The sequence below is a fragment of the Ischnura elegans genome (genome assembly GCF_921293095.1).
Source record: "Ischnura elegans chromosome 13 unlocalized genomic scaffold, ioIscEleg1.1 SUPER_13_unloc_4, whole genome shotgun sequence".
Lineage (NCBI taxonomy): Eukaryota > Metazoa > Arthropoda > Insecta > Odonata > Coenagrionidae > Ischnura > Ischnura elegans.
Window position 1 is genome coordinate 8,294,820 of NW_025791660.1, and position 26,785 is coordinate 8,321,604.

The 26,785-nt window shown below is 38.9% G+C and overlaps 1 long non-coding RNA gene across 4 annotated transcripts; it reads right to left on the minus strand.

Moving 5' to 3' along the window:
• Positions 1-8,447: 8,447 nt before the first annotated feature.
• Positions 8,448-19,903, minus strand: LOC124173218. 4 transcript variants are annotated; one of them, XR_006868455.1, is made up of 6 exons: positions 19,130-19,903; positions 18,467-18,687; positions 18,004-18,201; positions 17,759-17,897; positions 17,017-17,222; positions 8,448-8,515 (listed from the first exon to the last, which is right to left on the minus strand). It is a non-coding gene; the product is annotated as an uncharacterized LOC124173218 (long non-coding RNA). The 4 variants fall into 4 exon arrangements; XR_006868456.1 differs by having other exon boundaries at positions 17,759-17,908; XR_006868457.1 differs by lacking the exon at positions 17,759-17,897.
• Between the last annotated feature and the right edge of the window lie 6,882 nt (positions 19,904-26,785).

Sequence of the window (26,785 nt, forward strand, 5' to 3'; positions counted from 1 at the left end):
ATTCCTGCCTTGAGGCACAGCGCTTTCGCAGAAAATATGTTATGCGAAAATAATAAGGTTTTTATTTTATTCCAATGACTGATTCCTACAGGAAATTTTAATAGGAAGGCAGCGATTTCGCTCATGGCGCATGAGGCATAGTTGTTGAGAATAATTAAATTTAAAAACTAAAGAATGCCTATAAGAATGCTCGGTAAAATTTTGAAATTTGGTAAACATGAAGAAAACCCTGATGGCTGCAGTGTGTTTAAGATTCATTTGGTGTCAAACTCTTCGAGTTGCCATAATTCTAACGCAAAAAAACGTCCAAAAATTGCATCAAGAAATTGGTCAGTAGAAAAAATTATCTAATTGATGACCTGAATCACTTTAAAATGCAATGATCTATCCCAGAGTTATTTAAGTTGAAGTCTGCAAGAGTTTGGCGTGGGCAAAACATATTCTAGAAATCCACTTGGTGGAAATGGTTCAAGATGGAATGAATATAATATCTGGCTAATAGGAATTTTAATAATCTACTCATCTAGATGCTGCTGAAGCAAGTAAATAAGTTTGATACCCCCTCGAGGAATCTGGAAGGATTCTTCCTTCGAACGAAGGACGAACATCCTTTCTTCTCTTGTTTTATTCCAAGCAATCACAATTAAGTTTCAGCTGGCATAAAGTTATTGTCATCGAAGCTGTTTCTTAGCTCACGAAATGTAATTTTGCTGTTACACTTTTAATGGAGCAACTAGGAAAGTGTTAAACATATCCACTGATATGGATATTCAGGCCTGCATAAGCAAGATTTTGGCTGGTGCTAAAGACAGAGGAGACAGGCATGAAAGAAGACTGTCAAAAGCTGTGGTTCAGTAGTTTAGTTGTAGCAGTAGAATGTTATATTAAATATTACATTCACCTTAAAAGTGTTTTTTCATTCCTACTCCTTCATTATCATCATCAAATCAATCTCAGTCTCTGCTATGACTTTTATGTCATCAACTAATCGTAGCATACTAATTCTTTATTCCTGTATATTAACACCCAAGGCGTTCATCTTGATTTCATTGATGGCCGTCTCGATGTAAACATTAAATAGTGCGGGGGACAATGCATACCCTTTTATCAATCCTTTAGCTATTCTTGCTTCTGCACAGTTAGGTCCACATTTTATCATAACAATTTGGTTTTTATACAAGATGTGCACAGGTCTAAGATCACTGTAGAGCACTCCAATACCATTCATGACAACAAATGCTATCATATTGATGTTTTTTACTGGTTTTGGACACGTCTTGTTCAATTCTCATTTGTCATTCTAAATATAGGTCCAGCATTGGCTGAAGAAAGCAGATCAATCAATATTGGGTGAGCACCAGTGAACTGGGTAAATAAAGGCTGCAAATATAAGCAATAAGACTGAAAACGTCATAATATGGCCATTGGCCCTATATTGGCCTGTCAATATTGGTCCGTCAATGGCTGAAGAAAGCGGAGAAATATCGGTCCAATATTGGGTGAATGCCAGTACAGTGGGTAAATATAGTCTGCCATTATTGGGCCAATATGGGCTGCCAATATCGGCTAAAAAACGCAAAATGTTACATTTGGATATTGGCCCTATATTGGCAGACAATATAGGGCCGACATAAGAACACTGGCAGATGATATTGGTCCGACATAAACCCGATATTGGGTGGCTACTTGGGAATAAGCGAAAGAATGAAAAAAACTGTCTCCATCCTTCATTTATGGATAGAGATAATGATGTTTGTTGCGTATTGTTCATTCCTCTCCCAGCTCATTCTCCTTTACCAGGATTTTCCAACCGTAATGCACCAGTGACTCTCCAGCCTACTCTATATTCCCTTTTCACCTTCCCCTATAACTGCCCCTATCTTACCACCCATGCTACCTAGAATAACATTCTGCGTACATAATCTAGTTATTTAATTTACACTTATTACATTTTCCTGCCTTGATAGCAAAAATAAACTTCGTGATTGAAGCTTACACAAACTGGATATATATGCTCGTAAGCATCCAAGTGCAGCGTGTTGCATAACTGGTGAACACTCACCCCCTGCCTTACGCCACTGAGTTAGGGATTATTTAGATGTATATGTGAACATTCCCAAATAATACTTGAAAAATGGCAACATAATACCTTTTATATTAACCATCTAATGATGTGCAACTGATCGCGTATGTGAAGGGTCCATCAGACCCAGCTTGCCCGGTTACGTAAGGAAAAGTTTAAATTTACCATAAACAAAAAAGAAATATTTTTTTTTATTTAAAAATATATTTTTCTTATTCCATTTATCCGTATGAACAAAGTCACAGAAGTTCACAGCACTGGCATATTTTGTTCTCATGTTATAACCTGAAATATAGGCTGTAGGGTCCGTTGGACCCTCCTTGCCCGGATAAGGGTTAATGTATGGTGAACTTTTCTTCCTAGGCTCACTGATAATTTAATTTTCCACTTAACTACATGCATATAAAGGTTACGTGCGCCTAACAAAGACCTTCCTATCTACCTACCTAGGTATTTACTCTAAGTCCTCATTATCGATCCTACTTTGTACTTACAACTCCCCTAATGGCTGTAGCCTTTGTTATGTTGAAGTTACTATTTTTAGTTATTGCATTGCAATCATCACTTTCTGATGGCAATGATGATGTTTTGTTTCTGGGGAAACAAAGCTGTCCACGTTAACGAAGCAAGAAACTTAAGAATGCCTAGTTAAAATACAGATGTCGTCGCTTCAGGCAAAGGGTGTGACATGGGTTCACAAAATTTGATACTTGGGCCAGTGATGGTAGACAAACATAAGTTTCAAGGGAAAATGATCGATTAATGTACACTTCATCTAAAATTTTATATAGGGTATTAAAATCCATGCAATTGAAACCATGTAAATGCTAATTATTGTGATCCTAAAAACCCTATTGCATATTTCGGGAAGAAACTGATAGCTCAGCACTCATCACCCCTTCATACAGAAAGACATATTTAGCCTTAATTTATCTATTATTTGAAAAAAAGCTGAAATACGTTTTGAAATTCGTGTAGGGCAAGAAATAAACCCTATAAATAGGCAATAGCATAATTTTTGGTCTGTAACATGACTTAATTTGCTGCTTTTGTCTTTCTATAAAAACTTCTAATTATTTATGCATTCCATCATACTATAGTTGTAGTACTTATGTTCACTGATTAGTTTTTAATCTCAGTCTCACATTCAATATCACCTAACTCAACCAAAAGCCAGTTTACTGAAAAATAAATCATTAAGTAATTTCGGATGGTACTTAGCGTGAGATTCGTGCGCCAATGCTGATCATTGTTGTTATCATTGTAAAGAGTAGGTTCTGAACTTGGCTAAATCAATATAAAAATTGGGGTGTGTTTTTTTCCATTTTAATTAACGGGAGACGTGCTGCATGATTTTGTTTTGATCAGTGTTTTCGTCATACCAGGAAGTGAACGGTATCGACTGAATGGACAGGTCTCCTCAGTGGTTAACTGCAGTTGATCTCTCTAGTCTGGAACTAGAAGTTTTCACCGCTGTTGAAGATGGTGTTGCTTATATTTCCGTTTGATCACATATTGTGTATTTTTTTTCACTACATATTCCAAAATTATTGTCTATTACACGGATTAAATTGAGGTTAGTAATTTCATTTTTGGAAATATTATTTGATGCTTTCCCAGCAGATAATGTGGGCAAACTCTTCTCAGCACTCCAATCAGGATAATTTATCCCTATTAGTCTATGTTTCAAGCCATGACTTGGGGCTCATTCTCAGGGATAAATGTTTTTATTTGTTTATGATAAAAGAATATTCAGCAGCCCTGAGGATAAGCCCCGACTCGGAGCCTGAAATGTTGGCCAGCATGGATAAAATGACCTGGTGGGAATCCCAAAAGTAGTTGACTCAACTCAATTTCTGTCTGCTTTGCCCCTCAGTTGATGTTATTCTGAGCAGTAGAAGAAAAAATAATAAAGTAATAAGTAAAGCTATACAGGTATATGAATCAATGAACGAATTCAAAGGTGACCTGACTCAGTATTTAAAAAGGAATGCTTCCTACTGCATTGGAGAATTCATGCAGCCATTACTATGTTTGTAACATGCATACAGCCTGCTACAGCGTCCACAGCAGCGACTCAACACCTATGACCGATGCAATTGCTGAAAGTACCTAAGAGAATTTTCTTTTATCAGAGGCCGCTCAAGCCGGCTGCACTCATGCACCAATGTAATTGGCCACTTGCGTTATCCTCTTCATTATAACTATTTACCTTCAAATAAAAAAGTGGACTTAGATGTGACTGCATTACAACTAAGGTATACAAGGATGTCAGAACATTCCTTGGTTAACAGTAGAAACAGAACTATTAACGCTTTGCTCTTGCCCAACATGTGGCATTATGAGAAAACTCTTTTAGGCCTGCTTTCCTCGGTCACATGACCGAGCAGTAAGTTGACCATACACATTGTAATTTCATAACAAGGCCTCAGTTTTACCTACTTGATCGGTGGGGTGATTCCTTTGCCATGCTTTCTGAAATGGCTTAAATGATGGTGCAGCGTGGATTTTCCGCTCTGGTTGCATAATGGGACCTAACTATAAAACTAAGGAATGATGTCTGATAACTTTCAGGTGTATTGTCAGGGCAGTGACTCAAGTTAAATAAACAATTGTTATCGTCAGCCAAGTTGTGTTGGTTCATTATTAATCGCCACAAATACTTTTATATACAGCCAAAAGTAGAGCCATCATGTCTATAATAACTTCAGAATTGGTCTGTACATGTATAGGTACAAGGCAAGGTAAGATAGGTACAAGGCAAATATCATCATTGATGTAAGAACTTACGTTGCCTAAACAAGGTTCGTCATTTTTCAAGGTTTTTCACTTATAACTTCTGTAGTTCAATAAATTAATTGTCTAATAGTATTGTGAAAATATGTTTTCTATGATTTAAAGTAAGGGAAATACTGGTTTCTCAAAAGCACACCTAGTGCTAAACATATAAATATTGCTATATATTAGCATAAGCAAGGAGCATGCATGCTACTTAGTATTATTATTTCATTTCAACCAATTTGTTATTTATTTCACTTGATGGATATGATGTGGTTGTATTATTACTATTCTGCTGTGTTCCTGTACGTTTTAAAACTATTTTTGTGAGCTTTTCTCCATCTATATGCAGAATAACGTAGAAAAGTAGATGACAACTAGCCACCATGTTTTTTAGGGTGTAAGGCAAGCAAGCCTTAGGAGCTGTTTAGTTAAAAATTTGGCCATATTTAGGCTTGATTATGCACATGCAGGGCAACAACAGTTTATTCTGGGGCTGATGATGTTCCAAGGGGTGGCCCTGCAATGTCGATGAAATAAATGGCCCTTATTCTACATAAATATGAAGAAATAATCATAATAGCTTCATCTTTATTGATTGATAGAATTCAGGACTTGGAAGTCCTGTTTTACATTCAAGCTGAGGATACGCAAATATTCCAAGGCCTGGATACTTGAGGGCCACCCATTTGGGATTCAAACCTTTAACTTCTGAGTTGGAAGGTGTCGAATTTACCCACGTCTTCTTTGGCTAGCACATTGAGAAGCATTCCACACCAAGTTGTGGTCAGTAAACTGGACATGTCTGCCATTTCATTTTAGGTTGTCACTAAAATCTTGTGCAAACATGATTTCAGCCAGCTTGAGTGGTCTTAGGTGAAAGAGTTTTATTGTTATCATTTATAGTTATTTACATTTTTATTTTGACCCCATTGATTGGCAACCAGCATTATCTTCTAGGTAACTGTGAAAGATGAGAATGAAGATCCTCTCAGTGAAGGTTATTATCCTTTCATGCACACACCGGATCCAGCTGCAATTTCAAGTAATGCTTTTGACCCATTGGCAACTGACTGCTTGGTAAGTTTTGCTTTGTTAAGCTCAGTTTTTTACTACATAAATTTAGTCCTCCATGGAATAATCCAATATCATTTACCATATTAACAATACCTTTTCCCTTCCCTTATCAAATGTGAATAAGTAAAGTTGAGGTGTGTTTTAAGTCTTAATTAGAACTTTTAGTGTTACTGATCATGTTGGCTAAAGAAAAGCTCCGCTATGTTGATGTGCAAATTTTTGGCTAGCTCCTTTTTTTCCTGACCTATTTTGGTCGCTTTTTCAAGGAATATCAAGGGAAACACAGTTCCTAAAGTTTTGGCCTAGAGGCCCAAAAGTTTTTGTGACTAACAATGAGATGTGTAGTTCTTGACGAAATCATTCAAAATGTATGGTTCATTGCACTTAACGGAATGGGGGCATACAGCTGCTCTGATCACACACCTTTGCTCACTGAGCAACTGTTACCATCGTTGGAGAGGATATTGGATGTTGGCTAACCTCCCAGCTAGCAAAAGAAAGGCTGTTGCCCCGTAAATTACGGCAACTTTCCATCAACGGTAAAGAAACGGTTGAATATGATGATATAAACATGACGGCAACGAGGAAGCAACGAAGGGGCAAAAGTCTCATATAAAGTCACCAAAAATACGGCAACAGTTTCTTTTCGATGACGTCACCGACACCAGTGACACCTACCGGCACATGCACGAACTAACTGAGCAGCACCGCGACGGTAGCGCCTCCTGGCGGATTTATTTGATACTACGTTCTTCTGCTACACCACGGCGGGCTATTCCATTACATTCAAATAATAATTACTAGATCGGGATTTATTATAAAAATGAATAATGGACAGAATTTAGATAATAACATATCATATTTATTGTATCACTAGAGAAGTTAATTCACACACACATTACAAACAGGACACAGAAACTTGATACCATAAAAGCTCCATAACAGCATGAAAAGGTACAATGTAAAAACATCCTAAGTAAACATAAGTTAATAGATCCCATGTAGCAGAAGGATGAAAAATATCAGTTACGTTTCCAAATGCACACTTCTCTTAATAAAAACACTTCATAGGAATTGTTGACAAAAAGATTAACCATGCTTTGTTTGAACTACATGGGAAAACAGGAATGTGTACGACTACCCAAAAACAATTTTGAAATAATTAGAAGATAATGAATTGAAATACCACCTGTCATTTAAGTAGTTCATGAAAAATAGTTTCAAGCATGGGATTCACATGATCAGAGTTACATAACAGCAGGAGTAGGTGCAAGGCCAAAAAATCCAAATTATAATTCAGTTAATACATCCCATGGTGCTGATGGATGAAAAATAACGGTTACGTTTCAAAATGCTCACTATTTTTAACATAAACCTTCATACGAATAGTTGACAAATACCAGCCATGATATGGTAGAACTACACAGTAAAACAGGAATGTATATGACTACCCAAAAACAATCCGTCTCATGCATTACTCCAATATCAAAATAAAGAATCAACAAATATTAGTTTTACATCATTAATTGTACAGTTGGGGTTGAGGTATTAACAGAAACTTGCATTCAACTTCGTTGAGTCTTGACTTAATTTATTTTCAAATTTTCTATTGCAGCAGGTACTGACGGGCAAGGGAATATTTTAAAAGTTGTATCTGACATAATATATTGAATTCTTATTCCGAACATAGAGGCATGAAATGCAATAGCAACCCTGGTGTGCACATTTTAATGTGGCCTCTCCTTTTAGTGATCACCTTCCTAATTGCCATGGAACACAGCGATTTTATACTAGGACATTCACATTCATGCTTGTGGTGACAGTGAACATCAGCACATGGTAATTAGGTAATGTTATTCTTAAAGAAGTCTTCTTCATCTAATTTACACATTCACTTGTTCACTGCCATAGCAAGCGTGATTATGAATGCCATAATATGAACTTGCTATGTTATCTGACAATAAGGAAGCAGATCACTGCAACAAGCGCACCCTAGCATTGCTACAGCATTTTATGCCTCCATATATGGAATAAGATTAACCTTCGCCACTTCACCAATGGAGCTGTTTAAGGGTAGGGCATTCTGTAGTATTTAAGTTAGGTTCAATGGAAAAAAAAAGAACTAAAATTAATTTATTTCAACTATATGAAAGGCTATTGAACCAAACTTGGACCTATTCCTACCAGCATTTGGCATTCTGAAAATCATAAAAAAATATGGCATTTAAGAAGGCAAAGAAACATTCCTACTCTCCCCTTGTGAGACAAAGATCCAGGAGTATTAATGGCATATCTGGCTGTGCCTGTCATAACAGTGATCATATGCTGACCCCACCTTATCCCACAATCATGTAATGAGATAACAAGCCAAACTGCCCTTCCACACTAGCAGGTTCCGAGATAGGCAAATTGGAAGAATAATGCTTCTTCGAGATCCCCTTCCAGCTGCCTTTCAGAACACTTTCTCGTTTCTTATTCCCTTTCTTTGTTCTGTATTTTGAGGCCTGGAATCATTCCCTGATGCTTGTTTTCATGCTGATTGTATCAAATCAGGCTCATTTTTGGCTTTTACATTCTCTGCAAAGTAATTATAATGGAATTAGATGTTACTCTGACACACTTAAAAGCATTTCTATTTACTTAAGCTTTTTTCATTCAACTCTATTCCAAGATATGGGAGGAGTGTGTGGCATTTTTTAGTGTCCCCCCCCCCCAAAAATTTCTGGTACCCCCCCCCCCCCAGAAATTCCTCGAACTTCCTCGAACTTCCTCCGAACTTATCCGCAGAACTTCTCCCGCCAAGAACTTTTCGCGCTAAGGTTTTTTCGCGCAAAGGATTTTTCGCGCAAAAGGCCTGTAGCAAAATCCTGTCTCTGAAAACCCTGCCTCTGGAAACTCAGCCTCTGGAATCAGCCTCTGAAACAGCCCCGAAACAACCCCGAACCAACCCCGAACCAACCTACCTGCAATGCAAGACTTATATAGGACTACTGCGGAGAAATACTTCTCCTTGGCAAGCAAGGGGAAATCGGTGCTAAGGCCTTAGTATTGCACTTGGAGTGAGAAGTTTTACCATTGTCCTATCACAAACTCTCTCTCCCTCCAACACCTCACCCCAGTATCTCCTTCCCCTCCATGTGTTCCAATGAACGATTCCTCTGATGTCTCAACCCAGAAGTTGAGGGGAAAATTCTGGGTGCTGGCTGTTGTCTCAAAACCAGGGAATGGTGTTTTGTGGAGCGGCCGTTTCTGCAGGGGCAGTGACGCATCAGTGGGCGGTTGTTGAATTCGCCTGGCTACCCCTCCACTCCCTGGAAGAAGCCCTCCCCTCAAATGCTGTCTCGCCTTGCATAGGCAAGCCCTTTTTCTGGTCGAGACCTGCTGGGAGTCACATGTCTTGTGAGCCATGAGATTTTTAGAGCAATTTTCTGCTGGTAATGTTTCCTTGGGATCATGAATTTACTATCATTGTTTTCTGTAATACTTCTGATTTGTTTGCATACTCTACTTTGAATAGATATCGTACGGTAATAACTCGTAAATTGTTTTTGGCTACCTTTTTCTTGTGAGCTGTTTTTCTTGTTTGTGGAGTCTTACCCTGATCCAGCATGTGACCGACGGTTGGAGTATTTCCCTTGTCTGGACTTACGTGAAAAATCAACCAGATTTTACGACGTAACGTCACATTTTGGTAGCAGAGCGTGGTTCGATTTCCTGTCCTTTCGTCGAGGTCTCCGAGTGCTGGACAATGCTGACATTTCTCCACTATTTCTCCACTTTTTGCAGTTTCTGGTTGTTTCTTCTCTTAAAAGTGAGTTATTTTATGTTCCATTAAGTGCTTTTTGGTTCGTGTGGGATTACGTGACTAGTGTTGCCGACTTTTCCTCGTGGTCATATGCCATTTGACATTAATGTTCGTAATGCTCGTAATGTTCTTGATAGTTTGGATAGCAGCTAGTTATTCTCGCACCCCTCTTTTCCTATTGGATTCTTCCAGTAATGATAGATAGTTTTATATCTCGCTCTTTCTCTCTCTTTTTCTCGTTGTCGTCACTTCACTTCTCAAAATGCCTGGAGGTAATACTGACAACCCGTACGAAAAAACTTATTTAACCACGGGCGAGGATCGTAAGGCCAGGGGTACGGCTAATGTGTCCGTAGGAAGTGAAGTTTCTAATAATGAACGGGAATCTTCTTTAGAAGTGGTTCCACCTCGCCCAACGCACGAGGAAAGCAGTGATTTTCACGTCTCTCACGAAATGTCTGCTTCTCAGACATTGCCAGTTTCTGAAGGGTTAGTAATTGTCAAACAATTACTCAGTGATTTTCCGCCATTTGAAGTGTCAAACAGTGAGAATTGGTTTAATTTCATGTTAAAAGTTAATGAAATCGTTTCTTTGTCTTTGGTTCCTCTGTCAACGTTATTGTACCTTGTAGTATCTAAACTACCTGCCAGCTCTCGTCATTTTTGGTTGTCTATGTTAAACTTGAATCTCGCATGGTCTCAAATCACAGAAAAAGTTTGGGCTAGAATTGTTAGTGACAGAGAGTTTGATCGTTTGATCACTACGAAAGTTAAGAGATTTCAGTTCCCTCGCGAAACGCCCCACGATTTCGTGTGTTCTGTGCGTAATGCCACTCAGGTGCTGGGTTTGCAGTATTCCGAGTCTTCTATTGTGCGACTCATTATTCAAGGGTTAAATCCTTTAACAAAATCTGCAATTATGTTCTCAAATCAGCCTAACACATTTGTAGAATTGGACTCTGTTATCACGCAGGCTTCTAAACATTTAATGGACTGTGCTGAATATTCCAACACTTTCCATCGTATCTCTAGGAATCCGTCTTCTGTTGCCTCTTCCAGTGCGCCTAGGGAAGTTTCTTTTCCTATTAATTGTTCTTACTGTCATAAACCTGGCCACAAAGTGAACGAGTGTCGCAAAAGACGACGATTTACTCAGCCTGCCGTGAGTTTGATGAGTGTCCGTGACAAGTGTTCGACTCGATTGCCAATATTATCTATTAATCTTCATTCTATGCCATGCCAGGCTCTAATTGACACTGGGTGTTCAGTTTCACTGTGTGATGAAGATTTCTTTGCTTCTCTGAAATGTTGCCGGAGAAAAATTATTCGTCAAAATGTTGACGTCGATTTAATCACGGTGTCGGGGCAGCCTTTTCATATTAATTCCTCTGTCTCACTCAAGGTTCAAATAGGCAAGTTTTCTTGGAACCACGTGTTTTATCTAGCTAAAATCCCATTTCCCGTGTTACTGGGTGTGGATTTCATTTGTAATTCAAAGATGATTATTCGTCCGGCGAACGTCAGTTTTGAAATTGCCCCGAATTCTCTTTTTTCTTTTACGGACAATTGCGAAGCGTTTAAATCGGCGCCAGTTAGTAACTCATCCGAATCACATGTTCTGTCGTCCACTGAATTCACGCTGTGTGATGAGTTGAAGGGTTTATTGTCAAAGTATCCTGATGTGATTTCTCAAGAATTGGGGGTCACATCTGTTATGACCTACGAAATTGAACTGCTAGATTCTACTCCGATTCGATCCCATCCTTACTCATTGTCACCTCCAAAGGCAAATTTAATGAAGAAGCACATCCAATCTTTACTTGATAAGAAAGTGATTGAGGTTTCCAATTCAAACTGGTGTTCGCCAGCTTTTCTAGTGCCTAAAAAGGATGGATCTGAAAGATTAGTGGTTGATTACCGTAAGTTGAACAAAGTTGTTAAATCGGACGGTTATCCTACACCTTCTGTTGAACATGCATTCCAATATCTTGCTGATGCAAAATATTTTACTGTTCTTGATCTCAATTCTGCCTTTCATCAAATACCATTATCTGAGAATTCTAAGAAATTAACTGCTTTTGTGACGCCGTTCGGAGTGTACCAGTATAATAGATTGCCATTTGGTTTTGTAAATTCTCCTCAAATATTCACTCGTCTCATTAATGAAGTATTGGGCGATTTCAAATATTCATGTGTCTATCCATATATTGATGACTTGTGTATCTATTCCAAGTCTGCTGAAGACCATGTATCTCATGTTAATGCTGTCCTCAACAAACTACGCAGTGCCGGTTTGACGGTGTGCGAGGACAAGGTTAAGCTTGGTGTGGAATCACTCACTTTTCTGGGCCATCTCATCACAAATGGAACCTTGCAAGTTGATCCTGAGAGAGTGAGACCAATTGAACAATTCCCAGTTCCCAGAAATGTGAAGGAAGTGGCCAGATTCATTGGACTTTGTGGGTTTTACTGCAAGTTTATTCCAAGGTATTCTGAAATTTCTATGCCACTGAATCGCTTGAAACGTAAAAATGTTCCTTTTCAATGGACAGCCGTTGAAAATGAGGCTTTCTGCCAGTTGAAGAAAGCTCTCACCAATCCACCAGTGTTATCTTTCCCTCGATTTGACGAGGAATTTCATTTATTTGTCGATGCCAGTAATTTGGCGGTTGGTGCCGTTTTGAATCACAAAGTAAATGGTGATTTTGTCCCTGTGGCTTTCGCTAGTAAGGCACTCTTGGAACATGAACGTAAATTTTCTTCTTATGAATTGGAGTGTCACGCAATTCATTTTGGAATTCAAAAATTCAGTGTTTACTTACAAGTAAAACCATTTCACTTGTACACTGATAATGGTGCCTTGACATGGCTTTTCTCTCATCCTAAGCAGTTGGGCAAATTAGGCCGGATGGTTCTTAAATTATCCTCTTATAAATTCATTGTGCATCATGTTCGAGGAGCATCTAATTCTGTCGCAGATTGTCTTTCTCGCATTGAGCCATCCTCATCTACAAATAGTCATTTAGATGTGGAATCTAACACTCATAAGGAGTCAGCTGTTCCTTATTCTTGTGTGTTACATAAATTGCCTTTGTCATTTGTCGACATTCGAAAACACCAAGAAACTGATCTCGTTCTAAAGGATATTTTCAATCAGATTAATAATAATTCCTTGAACGACAAAAACTATTTTCTGAAGGGACAGCTATTATGTTATGGGAATTCTAAAATTAAGCGAGGAAGAGCTGTTTTGCCTACGGTCTTGAGGCCTATGATTTTTCAATATTTTCACTGCTCTAGTATGTCTGCTCACTTGGGCATGGCTAAAACTTATGATAAGATTAGCAGACACTTTTGGTGGAAGGACATGAAAAAAGAGGTTTATGACATGGTCAGAAAATGCCATCTGTGTCAAACTTGTAAACCCAGAAATGCTCCACCTCCTGGCATGCTATCGTCGCACAATCCTTCTGATGTTTGGGAAAGACTTTATATTGACTTTGTGGGTCCTTTACCTCTGACTAAAGGTGGACACCAATATGTACTTTCTCTTATTGATGGATTTTCTAAGTTTTGTTTTCTTGAGCCAGTTCGCAAGGCTACGGCCGGTTCGGTTGTTTCAATACTCACTCAAAGAGTGTTTCCAAAATTCGGTTTTCCAAAATATTTGGTTTCTGATAATGCACAAGTTTTCAAATCTCATGCCGTTAAGGAGATGTGTTTGCAACTGGGGGTTAAGCAAATTTTTGTTTCTCCATACTATCCCTGTTCTAATCAGGTAGAGAGATTGCATAGAAATCTAAAATCTGCACTTGCTATTTTGTGCAATAATGCTCACCATATGTGGGACTATGCTTGCTGACTTAAATTTTGCCTTGAACACTGCCTCTCATGAGAGCAGTGGTTATTCTCCTGCCAAAATAATTTTCGGCAGAGAACTTAAGCATCCTTTAATTAATCAGTGGGACATTCCAAAATCTTTATTCGAGAATGATCTCAGCGATAATGACAGACAAGCATGTCTGAATCATGTTATTGCTAATTTAAAAAAGGCCAGAAACAGGTATAAAGAATCCTATAATAAATCTCACTCCCAAATCACTTTCTGTGTGGGAGATCTTGTTCTCTGCAAAAACCATCCTGTCAGTTCTAAAGGTGAACAGAAAATGGCAAAACTGGAACCTCTGTGGAAAGGACCTTTCGTCCTTAAAAAGTATCTCTCTCCTGTAACAGTTATTCTGGAAGTTTCTCCTGGGAAAGAGAAAATTTGTCATGTTTCTCATTTAAAGGCATATCATGGTGGCATTGCTAATTCCAGTAATTAAAAGGAGAGAAATATCATTGATTTTTTTTTATTCTTTTTTTTTCAATGAATGCTAATGTTTGCTCTCTCAAATACTATTTGATGCTTGATTTCGGTGTTGTATTTCTATTGATTTCTAATAATATTGTTTTGATTAATGAATAATAAGTCTATTTCTATGCTTGTAATTGAAATTGTTCTGAAATATTGTATTGTACTTGCTTATTCTCATCTGCTTAATTCACTCATGTAATTTAGTGTTGGTCTACTGTGATTGTGAGATGGGGTAAGGTGGAGGAATTATGGGTGCTTGGAGGGAGAGGACGGGAGATTAACTTGGGGGGAAATCCCCGAGATGGCTCGTTTCCAGATAAGCTGTGGAGGTGGCCCCAGTTATTAAGATTCAATTGTGTTTTGTGTCACCTTTCCTCCACCAAGACTTTATGGACATTCTCACAATTCTGGACAGTGATAAGTGTCGTGATTTTGCAGTGTTCAATATTCTATCGATGGCTGAGTGATTGAATTGATCAGCTGATCTTAAGACTGCCTACTGTGCTTTAGTGTGGCTTTTGGCGTTGAGTTGCGACCTTCATCGCCCGACAAGTATGAACTTTCATCTTGTCGCAACCAGCATGTAGCTCTCATTTCTATTGTTAATTGAAGAGTGAAATTTAGAGTGATTTCTTTTGTTGATGCAATATGCAGTTCTCATTTTGTTAGCATCGCCTATGATTCCTTTTGACTTGTTTAATTAATACTGAGAGATATATATACACATCTTGATTAAATTTAGTCAGTACTTGTTCAATAGCTGACATGAATACCATATGCCTTGTAAATATTAATAATTATTGGAAAATCGAGGAATTTAGTGCAATCTATTGTCATTTACGTAATCTTGTTGAATTTTGGAGGATTCTTTATTGATAATTAATTATGGACTGATAATATTTACAAACATGGAGGGTTTAAATGGGAGAAATACTAATGCCAATGTATATTAATTAAGTGAGACACATATTATGCTGAATATTTTTGCTGGTATTTTGATAACTAATAATTATTTAGTGAATAACCGTATTTTTGAATAAACTTGTACTTAATGATTATATAATATGGGGTATATATTTTGTTGGTCGACCCTAACTTTCTCTTGGGTTGCAATATGAATTTTGGGTAGAAGTTAAAACCCATTTTTGTCAATCGTTGATTTTTGATAAGGTGGTTGAACCCAACTAATGGGACAACCCAGGGTTCTGATGAACCCAACTGCTTCACCAACCCAATCTTGCCCATTTACTAAGTGGTTGGTTTTTGTATTGCTTTACTTGGTTTTAAAAAAACCACAAAATATCTCTGATGAGAAAAGGAACATTTGAGTTTGGTAAAGATATCCTGGTGTTATACCAATAAAAATCTTCCCAGTTCCTTCTGGTTGCTGATGATAATTATTTGTAATTTTGATTCACTGTTCACCGAAACAAGCATCACATTATGACATATTGATTATTAATTTCATTTTCTTGCTATGTAATACTAAATAATCTACTCTATATCAATTCAGCAATATTTCTTGTCTCACTCTTGTAATTATGTCATGTTACTCACTTAAGAATTCTGTTGAATTCCAAACATCACTTCTGAGGTTATTATTTACAGAGTGATAAAAATGTATGTTCTTGTCAAAACTATTTTTGAGTGATATTTCTTGAAAACTATTGTCTCAATCAATAAACTTTTTTATTCAGTTCAATTCTAACCACTGAATAATGGTTTTTGTGAAATTCATGGGGAGTTAAACAGTGGGGGTTCATCCAGTGAAAACCAGTGAACCTGTGATGCCTCGATAAGTTTTCCTGGCATTAATCAGTTCTTGGTGGACGTGTCTTTGTCCACAAGTTCAAGCAATTTTTGTGGTCATTTTCCCACAGAGGATGTGGCATTTTTTAGTGTCCCCCCCCCAAAAATTTCTGGTACCCCCCCCCAGAAATTCCTCGAACTTCCTCGAACTTCCTCCGAACTTATCCGCAGAACTTCTCCCGCCAAGAACTTTTCGCGCTAAGGTTTTTTCGCGCAAAGGATTTTTCGCGCAAAAGGCCTGTAGCAAAATCCTGTCTCTGAAAACCCTGCCTCTGGAAACTCAGCCTCTGGAATCAGCCTCTGAAACAGCCCCGAAACAACCCCGAACCAACCCCGAACCAACCTACCTGCAATGCAAGACTTATATAGGACTACTGCGGAGAAATACTTCTCCTTGGCAAGCAAGGGGAAATCGGTGCTAAGGCCTTAGTATTGCACTTGGAGTGAGAAGTTTTACCATTGTCCTATCACAAACTCTCTCTCCCTCCAACACCTCACCCCAGTATCTCCTTCCCCTCCATGTGTTCCAATGAACGATTCCTCTGATGTCTCAACCCAGAAGTTGAGGGGAAAATTCTGGGTGCTGGCTGTTGTCTCAAAACCAGGGAATGGTGTTTTGTGGAGCGGCCGTTTCTGCAGGGGCAGTGACGCATCAGTGGGCGGTTGTTGAATTCGCCTGGCTACCCCTCCACTCCCTGGAAGAAGCCCTCCCCTCAAATGCTGTCTCGCCTTGCATAGGCAAGCCCTTTTTCTGGTCGAGACCTGCTGGGAGTCACATGTCTTGTGAGCCATGAGATTTTTAGAGCAATTTTCTGCTGGTAATGTTTCCTTGGGATCATGAATTTACTATCATTGTTTTCTGTAATACTTCTGATTTGTTTGCATACTCTACTTTGAATAGATATCGTACGGTAATAACTCGTAAATTGTTTTTGGCTACCTTTTTCTTGTGAGCTGTTTTTCTTGTTTGTGGAGTCTTACCCTGATCCAGCATGTGACCGACGGTTGGAGTATTTCCCTTGTCTGGACTTACGTGAAAAATCAACCAGATTTTACGACGTAACGTCACAAGTGAATCAAAAGCACCAATGATTACAAAATACTCACCAAATATGACATTTATAATGGAGCTAAAATGCACTTCAAAGGCAATCATATTTTCTGAGTGACCCTTCAAAGAGAGAAACAGCCAACTCATTCTATATTAGGGTAGAACACATGTCGATGACAGTTTTTTAAAGTCCAGTCCCCCTTTGATAGTTCTGACTACACTTAAATATGATGTTCGAAGATCTTTCCTTCATGAAACAAATCTGAAAAATGAGATGACCAGACAATTAATTATCTATGGTAATTGCTTAGTACCATTGAACATATTGGTATAAAATGTTTAAATTTCTCAGTACATCCCAGTGTAATTAACTTTGTTATCATAAAATTAAATATCAACAAGGAGGTAATGATGGCACCATAACTAAAGTTTCATGACTCAAAGTGATAATCTATAAACAGTACCATGAGCATATCAATACTAAGGTGGCTATGAAGTCAAACAGTTGACAATTTAAGTGAAATACCAACTAAATACTCTTCTTTCAGGCTCTTTCCCAGCAAACAATAACAGTTAAAATTCTCAGGAGTTGCACCGGGTAAGGTCTTCCATTTTCCTTCAAACGTTTCGACAAGCAACTCACCCATTGTCTTCAGGGATTCAGAAATCACACGATTTGGGAATCCAACCTTGGATTCCTGAATCCCCAAAGACGATGGGTGAGTTGCTTGTGGAAACGTTGGGAGGAGATATGGAGAGCCTTACTTGGTGCAAATCCCAAGAAATCTTCATTCCTACCCCTGAACTCATTGGGTGCACCAGGTTCTAACAATTGGACTTCACTGATTCTTCAGAAACACACTGCAATTCTATAGAGAAGTTTCAGGCTCCTTTACTCCAACATTATTTGATGAATCTTTAAGTGCAACCTTCCCTTCTTAGGAGGCACTCATGCAACAGAAAACAGAATAGATAAGCTTTACACTTATATGTGCACATGCTAAAGCACTCAAAAGAGCAAATTATTAAGTGCAAATATTTACCTGGTGATGGTGGTTTCAGTATGCTATCATCATCAGTCTCCATTAATGAAGAATTACTTATATTTGGATACTTTCAATTCTTTTTTGTCCTTTTCCTTTCCCAGTCTTTTTAAATTTCAGCAATAAAAAAATGCCTCCACATCTGAATCTTCACAAGTAGCCATCTCTGTTCAATAGCAATGGCTGCCACAACAGTCTCTGGAAGATAATAATATTACAATGTCACCATTTGCCACACATGTCAAAGCATGCACTCAATGTCAAATTTAACTAAAATAAAAAAATTAATACTTGGCTTAGCAAACTAGTAACATGTACATTGTACATCCAAGTCAGTGCTCTCACACATACCATGAAACAACCCCTATGAATACATTTAAACAGCACCCTGCTCTTGCAAGTCGAAAATGTTAATCCTAATTTTTAACTAAACCAATATTCACAAATATTGTCCCTAACTCACCAAATGGTGCATGCAGAACTTCACGCCCAAGATATCCCATTCCTCACTGAGTTGAGAGCCATTTTATGACCTGTGACACTGAAGACCAGTTATAGCTCTCATTGGGGTAATATTCAACAACCTTATCTGCCTCCAATTTCACCCATGACTATGTAACAGCCTGCACTGTGAGGCCAGTACATTTTTCATGTGGAAGAACTATTACCACAAGCCAAGGCATCCTGAAAAAAGTGGGAAAAAAACATGACTATGAGGAGTCACTCTTTAGTTACTAAAACACATGAGATCATAAAATTCCATTGAAAGCAAAGTTAATTATTGTAAATAATGGCTAGTTAAGAATGATGCACTAAATGATTGTATACTCCAGTAACTGAGGAAAAATCTCACAGCAATTCCACTAAATTTTGTTCCTAAACTCGAAATTTCAAGGGTGTTGGACAGGGGGTGACTTCTCACCAACATGCAGTAAATACTGCACTCCACGGAAAGAAAACTGAAGTGTTCCATTGTGAACCAACAAACGCGCAGTAAGAGCACTCACCAGACATCCATCAATCCATTCAACAGAAACACAACAGAACTAATGCAATGGTAATGAAAACATAAGTGTACTGTTAACGAATTTCACAATGAACGACAGTACACTGTGTCTAGACTTACCTTTCATAGACCTAGAGTCATGGTGGAATACCCTCGAAGAGGCTTCTAACTTGCACTGCCCTTCCCAAAGTCAAAAAAACTTCTTATAACCACCGAACACTGATTCTCACTATGATCACGATTTAACAGGAGTTGAAATCACTCGCGAAAACTTACGCTAGCGAAAATTACAAACGAAAATTCACGTCAGTGAAAATTGCGAATACAATACGGCTAAAGTACGACGGGTGGATATGATGATCGGATATGAAGATGAAATTAAATGAAAAGTGAAAATGGAGAAGCTGAAACCACGTTAAGTTTGATGGATGAAGTTATTGAACAATTTATGTGAAAATGAAAGTTATTGAAAAAAGCTATTTAAAGGTTTAGTGAACCATAACCGACCTTCGACTACTCAAAAAGAAGAAAAGCATCGCGACGAACTTAAAGCACGAATTCACAACATCAACAAATTTACTAATTGTAAGATGCCATGATGGTGTTCACGGTGGCGGCGGATAACGGATTCTTCCATTCTTCCCGAAGTGCATTTCGGCGTTGCGCGCATGATGGTCTCGGATGGCCTCGGTCGTGAGCAGACGATATGATTGAGTCTTAAATTTCACATAAAGGAAGGAATCGTAATGGTACAACATCGAATTATCAATCGTATTTAAGTAATATCACTTCGATGATAACGAATATCCAGAGACCCATCAACCTTGAGAGACATTTATATTATAATATCTCAATCTTTTTCCATCGCCACCGAGTGACTTGGAGACATATTAATTAATAAACCCACAAAATCGTCGAATAAATACCACTTATCCCATAAAACACATTATGCAAAGTTAATTGCGTAAGTCGTTTAACATTTTATTTACAGCAGATCGTTAATTAGAGCGAATGAATTCACATAAAATAGGATATGAAGCAGCCGTCCAAACTGAGCAACTTCACGGCAACGCGTTGCCGTCATGTTGCTATCATCCACGGCGCAACGCCAAAGGAGAAACTGTTGCCGCTTCGTTGCCTTGGACGTTTACATAAACGTCGGAGAGTGTGCTAGCTGGGCTTGGTTGTTGAGAGGCATCAATTATTTTCCATGAGTTGATTTTGATGGAGCATGTTGTATATTCAACTTTGATTGAAATAAAATGTAATGGTTACCTTTAATGGATGAAATCAACATTTTTGTTTGGAAATTTAGACAAAAATTCTTGCTTACCGATGAATGATGTCATGAGACCATCATGTCTCAAAATATTGCTGATAAATTTGTTCATTCTTTGGAAGATTTTCCTATGGTTTATTGAAAAGGCAGAGTAACTTGGTGGCCTATATTTTGTTGGTCAATAAATTTATCCTGCCTTCCTCTTTGATGTCAGAATAGCAATTCAGGGAGTTTTTCATTTGTGCATGCATTTGATGTTTTGGTTGTGATCTTTTGCTTCTCGTATCAATTGGTGAAAACCCATATCAATGAAGTGATAATTCTCTATCTATTAGAGTGGCATGGGAATATGTGAGTCCTATTGTGTAAAAGCAGATCAGATCAGTGATGATGGAGGAGGATATGTGCATAATGACAGCACTGATGGGGCCACAAATGACCCTGTGTCCCAAGCCTCTGTTCAGGTAATTATCATAATAATAATAATATTTAAATTGGTCCAGTGATTTTTGTGTAAAAATATATGACATGTCAATGAGTATGTTAGATATAAAAACAGTACAAACGAAGAAAGAATTAATATTTATACGAAGAAATTCATCATAATTGTAAATATTCTTTTTTGTGCAAACATTTTCAGCATACATAAACACACAAGTGTGAGGTAATAAAGTCAATTTTTGAAGTAGAGTAGAGTCATGCTGTTTAAGTAGATATTTTACCTATGAGCTACAGAATCCTCCCATGAATTTTGAAGATTATTATGTAATTGGTTCGAGAGCTACAGTAAAGGATATTAGACATCACATTCAAGTATAATTCACTATCATAAATTGACAATAACGCATCAATAGTTACTGTGTCCCTGATAGAATAAAAAGCAAAAGATGCCATTTTTTTGTGGAGCATCTGAATTTGTTGCTCCTAGGAGACTTGATTATCATATTTTACACCTAGATAAGGAGGACTGAGATTTTGTGGATATTACATCAGTTTTTATGGAGATCAGTTAGTGTAGAGCTGGTTACATACAATTTTGAGGCATATGCATTAGTAAACCTTAAAACTTAGTAAAATTATTAATATTATTGCCTTGAAAAGTTGTATTTGTGTGCTTAAAGTAATACACATTTAATACAGTTACTACCCACGATCCACCACTAAAAAAAGCACCAAAAATGAGAATGTTTTGATATTAGTATGTTCACGATCGTTTCAGGGTTTAGTTCTTGTACGTTAGGAGGGGTTTTATATCATCTGTACTTTAGGTCAGATAGGCAGTGGTATAAGTAAAACTAGCAATTATTGTTTGCCTGCAATGAATGCTTCTTTATACTCCTTAGATATTTATTGCCTGTATCACTACAGAATAAGAAACTACTGTACCAACATATGGAATTACAACCCCTTGGATCTGCATAGGAACCTTGGTGGATGAAGGAATGGTAGGGTAAAGGTCAAAAAAGCAGGGACTATGATTATCACCTGCAAAAGGCGGAAGACTTTGAAAAGGCTACTATGGGAATCCAAGGTTGGTAGTAAGTCTAGGTATTGCAGTAGGATGAACTAACAATATGATGCACTATAGTCAATTGAGTAACCACATCTCATCCATGTCTCAGGCAAGCATGCTTTTATTTTTCTGTACTCTTGTGTGTGATTTTCCCAAAATTGAATCATACATCTATATTTTTAAAGACTAATAAGAATTTTGAGAGTGGTAAAAATATCTAGTGGATAAAATTCACCAAATACAAACACTCTTTGCTGTCGTAGAATATTAGTCAAAGTAAACAATACAATGGGCAACAATATCTTGAAGCAATTCAAATTACATCTTAATCTCAGTCACAATGAGGCATTAGACAAATATTTGTTCACATAGAAGTATTGATCTTTTAATTGTGACTAATTCTACTTTTTATTGATAAATAAGAGTTCTTTTTGGAGCACTATGATTGATTACACTGTTTGACAAAATGAAACTTTTCTTCGCTCCCACGAACAAAATGGGTGATAACTATAGGTTTCAAGCTCCTGAGTTTGAATCCGTAACCTGTTTTTCTACAGGACATACCAGTTTGCATGGAGGAGGGGGGGGTGTTTCAATATCCACCCAAATATGCTATTCTCCATGCACTATAATTTTCACGTTATCATTAGAAATCATTATAAATTATGCAAATTAAATTACATAAAAATTTAAAGTTTAAAACTTACGTGTCACTTGGTGTTTCTACTCCTCTGTCAATTACTACAGGGTGTCTCATGTGTTACATTCCAACTAAAGTCTGCCAACATATATCACACTTTATTTACCACTGTAGCGCCTCTCCAAGGTAGATTTTTGCTGGTGAAGCATTTCTTCGTGTTTGTCAGAGACCTCCAAGCTGTACATTTCAGGGAAGAAGTCCAGGTGGCTATGCAGTAAGTGTAACTTCAGGGACACATTACATCCCATCTGACGAAATGAAGTAATTAACCTGTCCACCAATGTTTTTGTTATCAGGTGACTTATGATTCCCTAAAGTTACTGCATAGTTCTTGAAAGGCCTCCCAAGCCTCACTTTCTTTTTCATTAAGCTTAGAAGCAAATGTGGTACCCTTTAACACGTCTCTGATTTGAGGTCCCGTAAAAATACCTTCTTTCACCTTGGCCTCACTGAGTCTTGGAAATAGTTTTCTGAGATGATTAAATGCTTCACAATCCCAGTTCAGGGCCTTAACGAAGATCTTCATGAGCCCTAATTTGATATGAAGGGGTGGTAAGAATATTTTCTCCAGATCCACAAGACGTTCATTAGCCTCGTTAATCTCCCTGGGGATCAGTTGCTTCCTTGGCGGCCATTTTGTGATGGTGTACTGATCTTTGGCTCGACTAACCCAGTGACACAGGAAACAGCACTGCTTTGTGTAACCTCCTTGTAAATCGGTGCAGAGGGCAATAACCTTAAGGTCAGCGCATACAGACCACTGGAACTGTTCGTACTTTATTGCCGGTAATAGGTTTTTCATGTTCTCGTATGTTTCTTTCATATGTATGGCATGAGCGATAGGGATGGATGGCTTTTCATTGCCGTTGTGTAGTAACACTTCCTTGAGACTTATCCTAGAGGAATCTACGAATAGCCTCCAATCTTCTGTGTTGTAGTTCAAATTCAGTTGTCCCATAAGCGATGGAATGTCACTGCAATACAACAAATCACCATCCTTTGTATAATTAGGAACTAGTCTCACCTCCCTTTTCCTGTACATCGATATATTTACATTTTGATTTAGTAGATTCTATTGTTGAAGTAACTTGGGAAGGTCTAAGACTCTGATCAGATCATTCAGCTCTTCCTGACTTATCACATGTGGTTCATTAATGCCCGGCGCTCGAGCGTAATTGGGGTCTGACTGTGCACTCGAAGATTGTGCGACATCCTCACACGCAGCTGGCTCTTCTTCGGATGAAACACTTCGCAGGGTGTATAAGTCTGGTGGTACGGGTACAGGGAGACAAAAATCATGTTTCATAGGTCTCCTCGCGGAATCCAAGTTAGGATACAGTATTTTATGATTCATGTTTTCAGAGAAACCTTTCATATTAGTCAGGCAGAAGTAACAGTCTGAAACATGATCACGGGGCTCGCGCCAAACCATAGGTGCAACGAACGGCATCGATGTATGTGTACCTTTCAACCATCCTGTGAGAGAACGCGCGCACGAGCGCAAAAACTTTGTTTTGGAGCCCAAACGTGATTCTGGTCGCTAATTCTACACCCGAAGTACAGATGGTAGGCTGTCTTCAGGAACGGTGTCAATGGCCTACTTTTTCCCTTAAAAATCACTTCCCCAAATGTAGCAGAATGAACCTGTCGAATTGTTGCAAGTTTTCGGCACGTTCGTTAACACCACCTTCCAACACCAAGATCAACTGGAAACTGAAATATTTGTTTCACCCAAAGGTGTTCCTGGTCACCGATTTTACACCTGAGGTACAGATGGTAGGCTGTCTTCAGGAACGGTGACAATGGCCTACTTTGTCCCTTGAAAATCAATGCCCCACATATGTAGCAGAATGAATCTATCAAATTGTTGCGAGTACTCAGCATGTTTGTTGAACACAATATACAACGAGGCGTGGTGTTACAATTTGGTGTTACCACACAGCGTAACACCACATTATAACACCATGATCTACTCGAAACTGATATATTTGTTAGAACGTAGGTTTCCATGGCAATGGTTTGATCTCTGTATTTCACCAGGGTTTCCTTCCGCGTCAGTTTGTTTGTAGACAACAGTTTCGCAGGCTATCCTTCAGGCAGCGTCTTCAGGTCGAAGGAGTTGGTTTCTGCCTCGCTTATATACTGTAGGCTGGATGAGAGCTGCACTGTGATTGGCTGTCTGACTGGGCGCTTCTCTCTGATTAGCTCCCTCTTTGATGACTCTTTTCCAGGCGCTGTGAAGGAAGTATCCGTCTTCCCTATTGAAATTCAATGGTGTGTTTTGAATTTCTATTGCTTCCCTGATTTGTCTTGGGAAGTATCGGCACTCCTTAACTAAAGGTTTCTTTTCCTCAAATTTGATGTCGTGGCCAGGTTCCGACCATGCATGCTCGGCGATGGCAGAGAGCTGAAATTGTTTGTTCTTTTCACCGTCGCGGTCGTCCGGAGGCTTCCTAAAACGGATGCAGACGAGATCAGAGAACACGTTGCTTGCGTCCTTCGCGCCGCCAAGCCACCAAAGCCGAACACTACTGCCGAGGAGAGGAATGTCTTAAAGAGGCTACGTGAAAATAAGAATATTCCCATTTTCCCGGCGGACAAAGGCAACGCTAGAGTCCTGATTACAAAGGAGAAGTACAAGCAGAAGATATGTGACATTCTCAAATATACCACCTACAAAAAACGGAAGACCGATCCGACGGCCAAAACGGAACACAGCACCAAGGCCATTATAAAGAAGTCTTCAATTACAACTGAAGAACAACGAGGACTTTTGCCGCGTGCCACTATGCCACCGAGGTTATGCGGACTCCCCAAGATACACGAGCAAGGAGTGCCGCTCAGACCTAAAGTCAGCCAAATCGACGCACCAAAGTACCATCTTGCGAAATACCTGGCTCAATCCCTCCAGCCACATGTTGGAAAACTTCATCTTATGTAAAGAACTCTGCTTACTTCATAGACATCATAAAAAATGTCTCCATCAAAAAAAGCGATATTTCAGTGAGCTTTGACGTGGTTTCGCTTTTCACCAACATTCCGATTCCAGATGCAGTTGAAGTTGTAAGATCGCTCACATCCGATGGTATTCCAAAGTACATCCCGGAACTCGTCAAACACTGCCTAAGGAACTCGATTTTTCTATGGAACGGTTACTACTACGAACAGGTGGCGGTCGCGACGATTGGTTAACCACTATCACCAGTAGTGGCTAATCTCTTCATGGAGGAATTCGAAAAGGAGGCACTCGAATCCTGCGAAAAGAAGCCGAAGTTGTGGCTGAGATATGTGGACGACACGTTCGTCATCTGGCCCCATGGTGTACATGAATTACAAGTGTTACTTCTACACCTGGACTCACAACATCATGGAATCCAATTTACTATGGACATGGAAAAGGAGCAGTCATTAAATTTTATGGATGTTCTCGTGACCAAAAAAGACAACGGGAGACTCGGCCATGCTGTCTACAGAAAGCTCACGCACACCGACCGATATCTAAATGCAGTATCTCACCATCATCCCAGTCAGAAGGCCTCACTTTGATTAACAGAGCGTATAATATCTCCGATGATAACTCCCTCTCCACGGAGATAAAGCACCTCACTACGGCACTGCAGAAAAATGGCTATCGGAGAGAATTGGTCCTTAGAAGGACCACAAAGGAAGAGGAAAAGTGACGCAAGGCCACCATGGAAAACCAGAGTGATGACGATGGAGAGGTAGATTCGTCAAGGAAGCTATACGTCACCATCTCCTTCATTGCTGGAAGGTCGAAAAGGATCGCCAGAATATTTAAAAAGCATGACGTGGTCACCAGATATAACTGTGTGACCAAGATAAGAGACTTCCTCCCCGGGCCGAAGGACATAATTCCTCAAGAACTGTACGAGGGGGTATACAAGGTGCCTTGCTCCTGCGGGAAATCCGACATAGGGGAAACGTGCCGCTCCATGCATGTGAGGATCAAAGAACATCAAAGGGCGACCAAGAACAAACTAGTTCAGCTCTCTGCCATCGCCGAGCATGCATGGTCGGAACCTGGCCACGACATCAAATTTGAGGAAAAGAAACCTTTAGTTAAGGAGTGCCGATACTTCCCAAGACAAATCAGGGAAGCAATAGAAATTCAAAAAACACCATTGAATTTCAATAGAGAAGACGGATACTTCCTTCACAGCGCCTGGAAAAGAGTCATCAAAGAGGGAGCCAATCAGAGAGAAGCGCCCAGTCAGACAGCCAATCACAGTGCACCTCTCATCCAGCCTACAGTATATAAGCGAA